At 40.6% G+C, this 13,718-nt stretch overlaps 1 long non-coding RNA gene across 1 annotated transcript; it reads right to left on the bottom strand.

The window, feature by feature from the left end:
* Positions 1–1,382: 1,382 nt before the first annotated feature.
* LOC138009544 (uncharacterized) lies at positions 1,383–7,711 on the bottom strand. Its single transcript, XR_011124435.1, has 4 exons — positions 7,651–7,711; positions 5,533–5,724; positions 4,774–4,886; positions 1,383–2,881 (listed from the first exon to the last, which is right to left on the bottom strand). It is a non-coding gene; the product is annotated as an uncharacterized lncRNA (long non-coding RNA).
* Between the last annotated feature and the right edge of the window lie 6,007 nt (positions 7,712–13,718).

Below are 13,718 nucleotides of genomic sequence, written 5' to 3' on the forward strand. Positions count from 1 at the left end.
TGTTCTGGTGTGTAGTATCGATGCGTATTTTTATAAGTTGTGCTTTATTTTGACACCGCGGAGCTCGCTAAGGCGAGTCAAAATACAAACAACGAGGACGGAAATACTCAGCGATAGTACACACCACTGAAAGTTGGAAACAACCGACAGCGTGTGACAGATTTGTGATTGACAAGCGTGGGGCAAATGTCAGCAACTAAACAAGTAAAACCGGTTCTCTACTGTGCAATAACCAAGTGTACAATAAGTAACGGTACAATATCGTGGAACACTTGCACTAGTTTCGGGCGTTTTCTGTATCATGAGTAATAGAGTTGGATAATAAACCTTAGTTGGCCTGTTTTGCCAGCCATCTGTTTTTCAGATGTCGTTTATTCAGAGAAAATTTGTTAAATTATCCAGTAAAGGCAAACGTGGCTCTTAAATTGACAAAACTCCACAAATAGGAAACTTACTTGATAGCAATCATTTGACTTTAGAATGCAGAGACAGTTTATACAGTGAAAAAGTCAAGAGAGAAGCCACTTTTTTGGTGCACGCGATTGAAACATCAAACGATAAAACGGTCTTAGCCATGAGTTTAAACTCACATAGACCCATTGCATAAATGGCGCTGAAATTTGAATAACAATACTGTTACATCCTAAGGCCCGGTTAAACAGTTTCAACATTTGCTTCATCATGTATTCGACACTTTGTAGAACCAAATGTTCGGTGCGTTTGAACAGGTCGTCCAACATTGTTGAAAGCGTTTTAGATCAAGCTAAAATTGGTTTAAACTTTCTTTCAACATCGATTCAACTTTTTCTTTCTCCTTTGAAAATGTTGAATGGTGTTGACGTCGTTTAAACTCTCTGTTCAATCTGTTCAACAATTGTAGAACACACGCATGCTCATATCAGGCCGCAAAAGTCAACACGGCGTAGTTTATCTCGACGAGAGAGACTGGTTTCTAGTTCTTAGTTCCTCGCAATCAAATTTCGCCAAAGTGTTGATTCTTTTGTTGGCGCAGTGTTGGAAACGTTTGAACGGCCTCTGCATAACTTTGTTTTTGCATCCAACATTTTCCCAACGTTCATTCAACTTTTGTTGAACGAATGCTGAAACCGTTTAAACTGGCATTTAAGCCTCACAGCGAATCTACTCAAGACATCCTTTGTTTAAAAAGCATTAACACGAGGGTTAAGATGTCTAAGTATTGTTATTCAAATTTCAGCGCTATTTATGTAATGGGTCTCACGATAACAATTTATTTACGTTTTACTGCTCCTGTGTAAAGGCTTCAAATGAACTCGAAAGGTTTTAAGCCTCGCACAAACAAGAAAAAACACAGGTTTCTTGTTAAAAGTAAATAACCAAAGAAACGAGTTAGCTGCTTTTTTATTTGTAATTGCAAAAACACTCCACTTCCATCGGCTTGCGTAAGCAATGCGTGTTTTTCACATCACGTCAACGCTATTTCGTGACAGGGAGAAGAATCACGCAATTTACAAAACGCCTTGCTCGACAACACTTGACAACGCCATTTATGGTCTGCGAGACGTCGCTCCCTTTTTTCCGTGCTAGTCTCGAACTAATTTATTTTAACAACTCTTTAAAAAGAAATGGGAAAAAAATAATTTGGTTTCTACCTGCTACATTCTTGGGAAAAAATCATATAGTACCCGATAAAGCCAGTTCCACCTCTCCCTCCGAAAAAAGGTGAACAGGGTTTCTTAAGGGCCCACTGACGTATGTTTTGGGGTGCGTTGGTAAGGATCTAATGGTTAAGTAATTTGAGAGAATTTGGCATTATTTTGGACAGTTTCCAACTTTTGTAACCCAATGACCCTAAATATGACGTCATCGCACCCAGCCCATGGTCACGTGACCAATAAAATAAAACTCTAAATTTGTCTCCGTGCTACGCAATTTGGGTATTTAATCGATGGTTTGATAATTTGTATTCGTTTTTGCATCCAGCCAAGCATGGTTTTCTTTTTATTTGAAAAATGTTCTTTTTAAAGACATAAACGATACTGAAATACACATAACTTTTTCAAAAAAGATGATTTTAAAAAATCAATGCTTAGCTATATTCTGTATTTGGGGGTGAAACGTGCCATGTAAAAAAAAAATTAATTCAATTCAAAACCGCCGGAGATTTAGCTTTTTTCTCAAACCGGAAGTCAGTTCGTTTACGCATGCGCAGTTGATCTGAAAACGAGCGCGAGGAAGGGCGAGGAAAAACCTTCGATGGAAACAACAGTTTGTGCTGTGACTTTTGCTTGTGAGTAGGTTTTCTTGTCAGCTCATGATATGATGACGTCATTTACCGGGAGTAACATTTCATTTCCTTAGCAACGCGCGAAAAATCCGTCTGTGGGCCCTTAAAGAAAGATGGCGCGGAAGGCATTGCTTGTTTTTTCCTTGTTTCCTTTTCTTTCTTTTTTTTTCTCTTTTTTTTTTTGCTAAGCAAATGGAGCGTTCTTTGAATGTAATAAAATCTTTCTAAACCGTCGCCTTCGGCTGCCGGTTGTTTAACTGTGCTTCAAAATCTTCACTAATTCTTTGCACAATCTCATATTACTTTGCAACAAAATACCTGAATCTTTACATTTTAACCTTCAAATTATCTCAAAACAACTTAAATCCTTGGTGTAACCAGCGCACGAGTTAATAAAAAAACTTGAAAGTATAGCCATACGAAAGGGGCTCAAACAAACGTTGCCAAAGCCGAGGCGTCCCCTTCGTATGGGGTGCCTTTTAATTACTTGGCGCCATATTCCTCTATGAAGGAGCCATCTTCGTTGAAATGAGGTCCCTCGCCGTAGTCGTCCAAGATGTCGGGCGCAGAATTTTGAGGCCTTCGCTCCGGTAGGGTGGAGGGTTTTCCTTCCGGCTAAAATGGAAAGAGGAGATACGTAAGACAACACTGTGGAGTCAAAATGATGGTTTTAGGGATTTTAAGAAGCGACAGTGGCTACGGCGACATCGCCACAAAACAATAATATCATTGATGAATTGTTATATGAAAGGAATCATATAGTGAACTGTGGATATGAAATCAAATAAAGCTATGATCCTCGCAGTTATGAACGCAATTTTAGCAATTGCGTAGAGAAGCCTGAAAATTCAGAAGTTCCATCGGTTTTGAACCCGTGACCTCGCGATACCGGTGCGACGCTCTAACCAACTGAGATATGAAGCCACTGACGTTGGGAACTGGTCATTTGCGGGTTCCAATGTTCATAACTGCGAGGATCGTAGCTTTACTTGATTTCATATCTGCAGTTTACTATATGATGCATTTCATATATCAATTCATCGTTGATTCATTCCTTACGGGAACATTAGAACCACAAATGACCAGCTCCCAACGTCAGTGGCTTCATATCTCAGTTGGTTAGAGCGTCGCACCGGTATCTTGCCGTCACGGGTTCAAACCCCGTTGAAGTCCTGAACTATTCAGGCTTCCTTACGCTATTGCAAAAATTGCGTTCATAACAGCGAGGATCATAGCTTTACTTGATTTATTGTATAATATCATTGCTTAAATGAGGAAAAAAATAATCGTGTTGCAATTTGTGCTCGAATTTTAGCACATTTTTGCGGTACTCTGCATAAGAAAGACGTGAAAACACCGAATTTGAGGTTTTAACGACACCGTGAGCTTGTGAATGTGAACCTTTCATTGTTCATTTTTACTCTGGAACCGCTTCGACGTATCCAATTTATTTTTAGGATACTGTGGGGCGGGCGTGAAAGAGATATAATGATCTCGAAAGACTTAGACAGTACAAGGTTATATTTTGAGGTGACGTTGTGGTGGCCACCATAGGTCGTAAACTGGCCCTGTTATCAATCGAGAGACAGCTTTGCTGAGTTGTTTAAGTTCTTAGGGACCAAAATACCGTTATACTCTCTAACTAGAATGGTGTCAGCGAGTGACTCTCTGTGGATCAATCATTTCTTTCTCAACAGAGAAATTTATTAGAGTGTACTGAATTTTGCAGTGATTTCCTAAGTATTCGACTTGCGCGCTTGCCCTAACAATGGAAATGAGCCCATGCAAACGGGCAGAGAAAAACCCTGACCACAGTACCCTGGTCTAATAGCACTAGTTACATGCTCACAAATGTCTGTTGAATTATAGGTGCTACTCAGCCAATGTTTGAAGAAAAAGTAGCCCTTCTCATTACATGCACCTTTAAATCTCGACTGGTGTTTGTTAAAGCAGTGGACGTTTCCCGAGAAAATACCTCTCCAACCGTTTTCGGTTGGAAGGGTGGAAAGTCCTGGGAATAGTTATCACCTGGCCTCTCCACGTTGATGGAAACGAGCGTCGCTACCCACGCGAGCCCACGCCAGACAAGATTAATTACGTATGACGCAATTACGCAAAAGCGATGACGATGACGATGACGAGGACGACGACGATGATGAAGATCATAATAATAATAATGATAATAATAATGATGATAATACACTAAACAAAAAGAAATAATCTCCTCAGCCATTACTATTGAAGCCCCTTCCTCTTCATCACAAGGTTCTTGATCCAAAAGAAATAGTATACTTAGGTTTTCACTTATTCATTTCACCAACACATCTGGCATCGGTTGTTCAAAAGGTGGATAACCCTATCAACTGGATAATTATAATAACTCAATTGGTTTTGCAAGTGTTTATCCGTTGGATAGTGATTTATCCGGTGGATAGCGCTCCTTTTGAACAACCAAGGCCTGGGCAGTGAGCTTGTACTTTCACTTGCCCCGTATAAAGATATCTTACCTGGGGTATTTAGCGCCTTGGTAACGATTACAGAGTACAAAGATAAGCAAGAACTAGCAATGCAATAAACCAAGCTGTCTGATGAATTGGAGTTGTTTCTCGTTTTCCTGCATCTGTAAATCAAAACAAAATTACTTACTAACGTCATCACCTTGCTAAAACAGACTGACTGTGGTATCAGCCTATCTGGTATCAGATTTTTTTCCAAAATTGCTTATTATCAATTTAAGATTTTCAGGGCGCTTCTATCTCAATGCTTGTGACGTGTCATGGTACTGTTATTATTCAAGAGCCCTTTGTGTCGTAGATTTTAACGTTTCCTTTTTGTCCAATCAATCGAACTCAACCTGTCATCTTCTGAGAGGCTCGTTTAAGTGGAAGGCTTCACTTTTTCGTCTAATATAACACGACTAGTTTTCAACCTTCGTATGAAGTTCTATTCGCACTTAGAACATGACCGATTCCGTGACAGTCTTACTTGCGTGAAACTGTAAAGCAAAGCAACCATATTTAACGTCGATAACTCGTAACAATAATTCAACTGACAAACCTGAGGTCGACGGTGCGCTCATTTTACTCCCCCTCTCCATCAGTGCTCCGTTTTACGGGTGTTTAAAGCTACTTAGCTACACGGAAAGGAAAAAAGTCGAAACAAGGATGCGAGATCCGGGAATCGAACTCAGCACTCTTGCACTAAGGCCGCGCACTAATCGACTGTGCCATCCTTGCTCTCTAGCGTGACATAAAAGTAACACTTACTAATGACGCCAGGTAATGGTCTTCCCTCCACGACGTCACTTGCTGGACTTTCTTGAGGATTGGCTTTAAGAGGATAATCAGTTCGTGCCACAGTCTTGAACTCGTACAGAACTGGGTCCAAATGTCTGATCAAAACACTCTGTTCCAAAAAGTGATTTATCCAGGTTGTGTTCTGAAATTCCTCTCCAACTACTGCGAAATAAAATACGGAGCCTATCTTAATGTTACATAGCAAGAGGCGAAAGAGAAATATTAAATGGGGCCAACCTTCATCTTTGTTGGCTAAACGACGTATATTGACTATCAAATGTCCCAATAAGCCAGTTGTGGCAAGTGCGAGCGTCGGGATAAAAATATACCGTACACTTTTGTTATGGAAATTGTTGAATAAATTTGCATTTAAAATCTTTTGTATTTTTAGTATATGCTTGATTTTATCCCGATGCGCGCACTTATTTTTGATACTCCGAACTGACTTATGGAACCAACGTCAATACCCTAGGCCGGCACTGAGCGCGGGAAATCGCGTGCGAAAATGTCAATTTGTGATTGGCCAAGAAATCTCCTCAGATATTTCCACCAATCACATTGTGTTTCCCGCTCTTACTGCCGGCTGCATGTGTGTTTTCTGTGCTATAATTGGTTGCCGTAGTAGCCCATTTCCGAGTTGCTGCATGCCTCAGTGTCAAAGCGAGTCCTGGTTCACAACCATTCAAATGGAAATGAGTTGAGTATTCTTATGCAAATCAAACTCATTTCCCTTACAATAGTTGAGCACCAAGACTCACTTCGAAACCGAGACAAACAGCAACTCGGAAATGGCCCATCGTTTATCCGTTGTGATTGGCAATTAGGGAGCTTAAGCATGCGCATTTTTTGACGCGGACGGCAACCGGAAGATAAAATTTCGCGTGCCAGGACAGTGGTGTTTCCCAGATTTTTATACTAATTATCTATAATGGAGATAAGATACTTAGCAATATAAACGTGGTTGTGTGAAAACAGGTTAGAAGGGAAAACAGCTCACTTCCAGTTGCCGTCCGCGTCTCAAAAACGCGCGTGCTTAAGCTCCATAATGAATTTTCACGACGCCCAAATCAAAACGACATCTGGATGATTCCACTGAACTCTCAGTTCCAATCAAGACACCTACGCTGTTGCAATATGCACATGTAATTGCATGGGACCGAGGGTAATAATTATGAATTAATTTCACGCGTATTTTCAAAGTTTTTCCAAAATTGGAAAACTTTAAGACTACAGGTGAAATTAATCCTTAATTGCTTAAGGTTACGTTGCGATTCCATGTTTATGATATAAAGGGCAAAAGTATTGAGGAAAGCCCCTTCAATGCCAAGACAACTGACAATCAACTTAACATGCTTTCATTCGGTTAAAGAACTTAAGTTCAACTCAATAAATCGATGCTAACACTAAAGTTACGGATCCTTGTTTATTCTTCTGTTAATTTATGGTCCAAGAGCCATAAATCAACAGGAAAAAACGCGGTCCGTAATTTTACAGTATGGACCTCTAACTCAGTTAATAAGAGTTATTTTATTGTTGTTGTTTTTATTTATTATTTGGCAAGCAATTCTCAGGCTGAACGCAGCATTCTGATTGGTTGGTTTGCGGTCGGGATTTATAGTACTGACCATTACCATGGAAACGGTCCGTTTCCCTATTTTTTCCTCTCTTCCGGGAAATTCAAGTTGAGCGAAACACAAAAAGTTTTCAAAAAGAGTTACTTAATACAATAAAACAACAACACAATTATAGCAAACTGAATTTAGTTTTAAATGTAAAAGGTTTTCTTACAAATTTCCCTGATGGAAGACGAAGATTACGAACATTCACAAGCGGAGAAGTGTCCAATCGCGCAAAGAAACGATGCCATATAATAAACAACTTACTAAACTTACATGCTTGGGATTGTACTGGGGAAGTATTGGACCATTAAATAGAAAATTCCAGTTAGAATAAATAGGTGTCTTTTTAAATAAAGGCTTAAACTTTGGTCGCTTAGTGTTTAGTTATCCAAAGAAAAATAATAATTGATTTTTTGGTCTCTTGGGCACTTTAAATTCTTTTTCTAAAAAGCGACAAAAGAATACTTACGTTTCTTCCTAAGCATAACCAAGAACTCGTGGGTATAGCCTCCACCTAATCCAAACTTGTAATTAACTCTTACTGCGTCTGATGCTGTTCCTTCGATTACTGGCTTTTCAGGCTTGGCAGGAGCTATAGAAGTACGAGAAAACACACGGTTTGTTATGCAACTCTAAAGGTCATGCTGAGAGCTCAAGACTTGGAAAGAACTAGTACCTTACAGTTGAAAGGATCATTTTTCAGACATACTTATCTTTAAAATGGGTTTATCAACTGAATTGATAAGGTAAATTGACCACGGCGTTTCAAGTAGGTCAGTGACCTTTGTACCGGCCATGGCCAAAACCGGAGATGTGGCCAGAGGAAAGGTTACTTGAAGTTTCTTGTTACTTAATAAAATTTTATGCTTACGCCTGGAAACTCGAGGATCTTACCTGTCCACGGCACAGTTTTTGTGGTCTTCCTTACACCCTTTCCCCATCCTATGGCTGTCATAGCCTGGATTTCGGTGACGTAGTTCGTTTTTGGCTCCAACATTTCCAGTAATTTCTTTCGCGCATCAGCTCCAGTTTCCTGCATTTCTACCTCGACGTCTTTGGGTTCTGATCCTGTGTACGTCTTTAAGCCTACACGATACTTAGTGATAATGCCATTGGGTTCCAAGGGTGGCTTCCACGTGACCAAGACGTACTTTGGAAAGGCATAGATCTTGACGTCCGACGGTGGGCCAGGTTCTAAATCAAAGATAAAATAGACAAAACAGCCTTAAAAAACACTTAACTGTAACTACAACATTAATTTAACTTGGTGAGAGAAAAATTACAGAGAACATAGTAACTCACAGGTAGCCAACAGTCCTGGTCAAAACGTTTGGTACACTGTGACCTTTCTTAACGGAAATAGTCGTTCCCTTCATCTCTTCCCCCCCCCCCACTCCTTCCTGGACAATATTGGGTGTCCGGAGGGAAACACTTTTTTAAGTTCTTGTCTAGAGGATGGACCTCAATATTGTTCAGGGGTTGTGGGGGCCAAACTTCATGAACGTTTTTGTGAGTGGAAGTTAGAGAAGACTTGCAAATTATACTCCAAAACTACGATCGAAAAGGAAGAGGGGAGGTGGTGTCTCCAAACGTTTTGGCCAGGATTGACTATAAATACAAGGTTCACAAAGAATAGCATAGAATCAAGGAAACAATTATAAAATATCTAAACCAGAGAGAACACGGCGTTAGAGTGATAGTTAGGTATTTAATTGGTATTAATTTCTGTAATAACCTTCTTTTACTGCAAACTTTTCCCTTTTTAAATCCCACTAGCCAGAATTTTCTTATCCCCAATTTGCGAACCCCATTCTAGTAACTCTTTTGAAAAGGCAACCCCATTATAGTCAATCCAGTCGTGAAAAATGTGACGCCATCCAGCGACACACATCCCCATTAGCCCATTAATAGGAAGTACACCCCCCGGAGGTTCAGACGCACAGCCTCGTACTTTAAATAATTTGAATCCGATATCGTGTAGACGCCGAATCCGGTCGAATCCATATATACTTTTGAATCCGATGACGTAACAAAATCGGTTCCAGTATTTACCACGTGAACATCCAACATAGACACCAAAACAAATGTATGATTCTGCGCGTGCTCTGTTGACTACATTCACGGGCAGGAGTCCTGGATACTAGAACAAATCCGGATTCATTCGGATACGTGTAGACGGGCAAATTCGATTCGAAACGCTACGTGTGGACACGGAAACTTTTAATCCGCAAAGAAATTTTTGCGGATTCAAAATTATATATACGGAGACGTTTGGACAGGGCCATGGACTGTGCGGCCAGTCATATATCAGCGGAATAGCTTGAGCTTCATGCGGGCGCCACTGAAGTTAAACGAGAACACGACAAAATGGTGTTTAAAAATATTGAAGTTTTCATTAATTTCTATGCTGTTTCCTGATGATGAAACCTAAAGTTCTGAGGATCTAAGCTATGCAAAGACGAGACATTTTTAGTTATTAGAGAGCTGCTAATCAAGTAAAGGGGCAAGAGAAGTCGAAGCTTCGACCGTCAGATCTCTAGTTCGGTCGCTCTTCCAACAACAACACTTTCATGATTTACTCTTTACACTTAATAAACACTTTCAAAGAAGGAGATAAGTGTATAAAAGCCGAGTCAGGGAAGAAATGAACCTTGAGGTTTTCGAGTTATCCCGCTGCAACTTGGAATAGCACGTCTTCGTCTCTTCGCAGAAACAAGGCTTTCTTCCCAGTAATAAATCTGGAGCATTAATGAAACACAAAAAAGCATGAATGTGCAGATGGCGCAGCGGTGACAGCACTCGAGGCAACCCGTCTTTTGTGGATACTCAATAATCAACAAAACTTTAGAGCGTTCCCCTCCTATGCTATTTACTCCTAACTCCTCCGACAGCCCCTTCCACCCTACGTTAGCAATCTCCTAGCAACGGTGTTATTATATTCTCCGTAAGAAAAGGCTCTCCACATACCCTGTATCCATCCACACTTCCTCTGGTAACAGTAACAGGTTTCCATGACAATTCCACACTGCGTGCTGTCACGGTTCCCACAGTAACATCTTCTGGTCTTTCAGTGGGTGGGTCCTGGCCTGAAAATGCCTTAACAAGTGGACTTTTGGGTCCAGCTGCAATATCATTAATAGCTTGAATCTGGAACTGCCACTGAACGTAATACCCAGCATTGGGAACGTTAAATCTTTCTGTTTTAGGATCGTCAAGTACGGTTTCCTCCAAACTGTTTCCATGACCTACTCGCCCATACCACAGCTTGTAGAAGAGGCCCGGACCATTCCACTCCACCATTCGCATGGCCTGCAAAAACGAATTTTACCACAATTGCTTGTAATCTCGCAGTCGGCTTGGCTTATTTGGCGTTGTCGATAAGAGTCTAGACAACGCTGCTTCCGTCATGCTCACGTCAACTTCCCACGCAATTGTAATAGCCAGTCAGAAACGCTCATTTTGGGAAGCAATCAGATTGTGAGAAAGGTATAGACAGCGCTTGCTCTTTCTTTGTGTCACGATCCTGGTTACGCTCTGAAATAAACACTTTATATGACGTTGAAATGTTGTGGACTCGCTCGGCGTTTACAACATTTTAACCACTGCGATAACGAATATCGTTGTCGATAAGAGTACAGACAACGCTAAACCACATTCGATTTGTTAAATGGAAGAGAGCAGGGTGATACGTCCATTTCAGTTCATTTAGACCAAAGGATTTACACGAGGATCACTTCTCCATTCTGTCCATAACCCGCACTTTAAATAGATGCAATTTTTTTCATTCATCGAGCCCTTTCACGGGAACACGTGAGTGCAAAAGATCGTCCTGCGCATGCTCTCAACTGAGTAGCTTCATAGCTCAGTTGGAAGAAAACTTCACTGACATCGCAGAGGTCATGGGCTCGAATCTCGTTGAGACCACCTGAATTTTTCAGTCCCCAGTTTTTCAAAGGCCGGACAACATTATCCGGTCGATAAGTCACTATCTGTCAGTGTTCATGTCTCCAAAGATTTCATCATTTACCCTCGTAACTGCGAATATGCACACTCTAAGCACATTTAGATAAAAGGTGCGTAAGAAAATCTTGGCGAACGTTTAACGTGAAGTATATTTCATACTCAGGATAGTGACTTTTCCACTGGATAAAGTTATCCAACCGTTTGAACAACCGGGGCCTGGAACCCATTTCTCAAACAAGTCCCGAAACTTTACGGGCCATTTTCGGGTGTCACAATTCCCGTTGTATCTCAAGAACGGAGAGGATTTAAGTCGTCAAACTTCACAGTCATTTGTCTTTTTGTTAGCTTGAAAATATGTTAAAACATCGGCTTTCCAAAACAAGCGGTTGACAGTTTCGGGCCCAAGACGTTTTCGGGACTTTCGAGAAACGGGCCCCAGGTGTGTATAAGAGACAGTTGCTTAAATTTTTCAGATAAGTGCGAGATCATTTGAACCGTAATGAGGAATTGTCCACACAAAAACGTTTTTGCTTGAAAACTTAGATTTACTGCTTTTTTTCTCATACTATTCACATTGAAAACCTCAGAAAACGAATACTTTTAAATAAAGGTTCTTGAGGGGGAAAACTTCGAACAACGAAAATGTGGCTATAAATCCACTCCTATGAATATTACGACATGTGTTCGGAAAGACCAAAACAGGCTTTTATTCTTGAGGTACTTACAGTCCATCCGATGTCAAGCTGTTCAGCCTTGCCGGGGATTCTCCTAAAGTTGTCAGGCCACTTATCGGGAGCTGTGAAAAGGGTAATATATACGGAGGATTGATATTCGGTTTTAGTATCATCCAACTGGTGGACTAACGCAAATCCTGCATTTTGATTGGCTACGCTACTAGATGACTATTAGTAATAGTCCTCGAGTATCGAAAAGCGTGGAGCTTTCTTTTGTTTTATTCTGGCCAAATGAATATTTCTTCAACTTGCATTCGCTAACTTTATTATTGCCTTTTCTGTCCAACTAGTTGGGTGATACTAAGACAATTAGGCCCTTCGTCTCAAGGACCACGGGTCAATAGCTATTGACCCGTAGCCCGCAAGGGCTACGGGTCTAATTGTTAAATAGAAGACAAATTGGCAATTGATTCTATGCTCAGAGCACTTGTTTCTTTTTCTTCTTCCTTGTGCTTGATTCCATATTCGTGGCGGTTGTTTAAGAAGGCGACACATGAAAAGCGACTTCACGTGAGTGCACGTGAATAGCGCTGGCAGTACGCGCATGCAATAAGTACGTGAAATAATTGCCTCAGATTTTTTTTTAACCTCCGCAGCCTTAACGTGATTCTTCGACCAAAAATCAATTTTTACTTTTCTTTGAATTTCAAAACTATGTTAACTAAACAGTAATTGACCCAAGTGTAAGCCTTGATTTCAAAAAGATACCTGTTTACTTTAACTGGAATTTTCCTATTCAATGGTCCGCCACTACTAACTAGAGAGCTGGATCGAGGAGAAAATGACGTTAAAGACTCAATGATTTAAGAATGCAATGCGTGTGTGCGCGGCTGAATTAATATATAGCTCGTGAATTTCGGGCTTTCAGACTTTTAAACTCGTGTTTTGCGGCATAGCTAACAAGCTGCCTTTACACGCTGAAATTTTAATCTAGTGAGTGAGTGACGTCACTTTTCCCTGAGTCCAATCATCCAGTTTGGAACGTGAGTAATGACGGACCGTGAAGTCTAAAACGTACGCTAAAAGTATACAACCTTTGGATAGAAATCAAAGCTTAAGATTTTGCCAGTCAAGTGTTAAGCAATCACACTTTCAAAGTCTCAAGAAAAAAAGGAGGTGATCTTTTGACCATAGTAGCACTTTAGGCCGTGTGCTCACTATGGACGTAGACAAAAGGGCAAACAATTGTCTTTAATTAGTGTGTCTAGTCCCAGCAAAGGGTGGCAATAATAAAGTAGCTTTCGACTATGTGCATGTTTCTCTTGCTTATGATAGCGTCGCTAATGACGTCCAGAGGCCGGTTTCTCGAAAGTCCCGAAACTTTAAGGGCTATTTTCGAGTGACGCAATTCCCTTTGTATCTCAACCATTTTTCTTTTTGTTACCTTTAAAATATGTTAAAAGATCGGCCTTCCAAAACAAGCCGTTTCCAGTTTCACAAATGGCTTTTCGGGCCCGAAAAGTTATCGGGACTTTTGAGACACGGGCCCCAGGGCCTTTAAAGACTGAGAGGTTTTACATGATGGCGTTAACGGAAAACAAGAGCATGAAAATTGCTTTTGCCGACCATCAAAGAAACCTGTTTGATTTTAGATAGCTTCTTGCCAGTCAGCTTTAGATGCTTAACAGCTTTTAAAAGAAATAAGATTTTTGGTCCTTTTTTCGCAAAATTTGTTTCGTACCTTGCGCTATGCAAGACTCATCCTGATCCAGAGAGATAGATTTCTGCAACCATATTGTCTCAAGGTTTCACGGGCCTTTAACAGCGTTTGTCAAGGTAACGAGCACCGTCGCACATATCGTTTCAAAAACTAGTAGTAATCTTGGGTCATTGAACCCGG

The sequence above is a fragment of the Montipora foliosa genome, chromosome 7 (genome assembly GCF_036669935.1).
Source record: "Montipora foliosa isolate CH-2021 chromosome 7, ASM3666993v2, whole genome shotgun sequence".
Lineage (NCBI taxonomy): Eukaryota > Metazoa > Cnidaria > Anthozoa > Scleractinia > Acroporidae > Montipora > Montipora foliosa.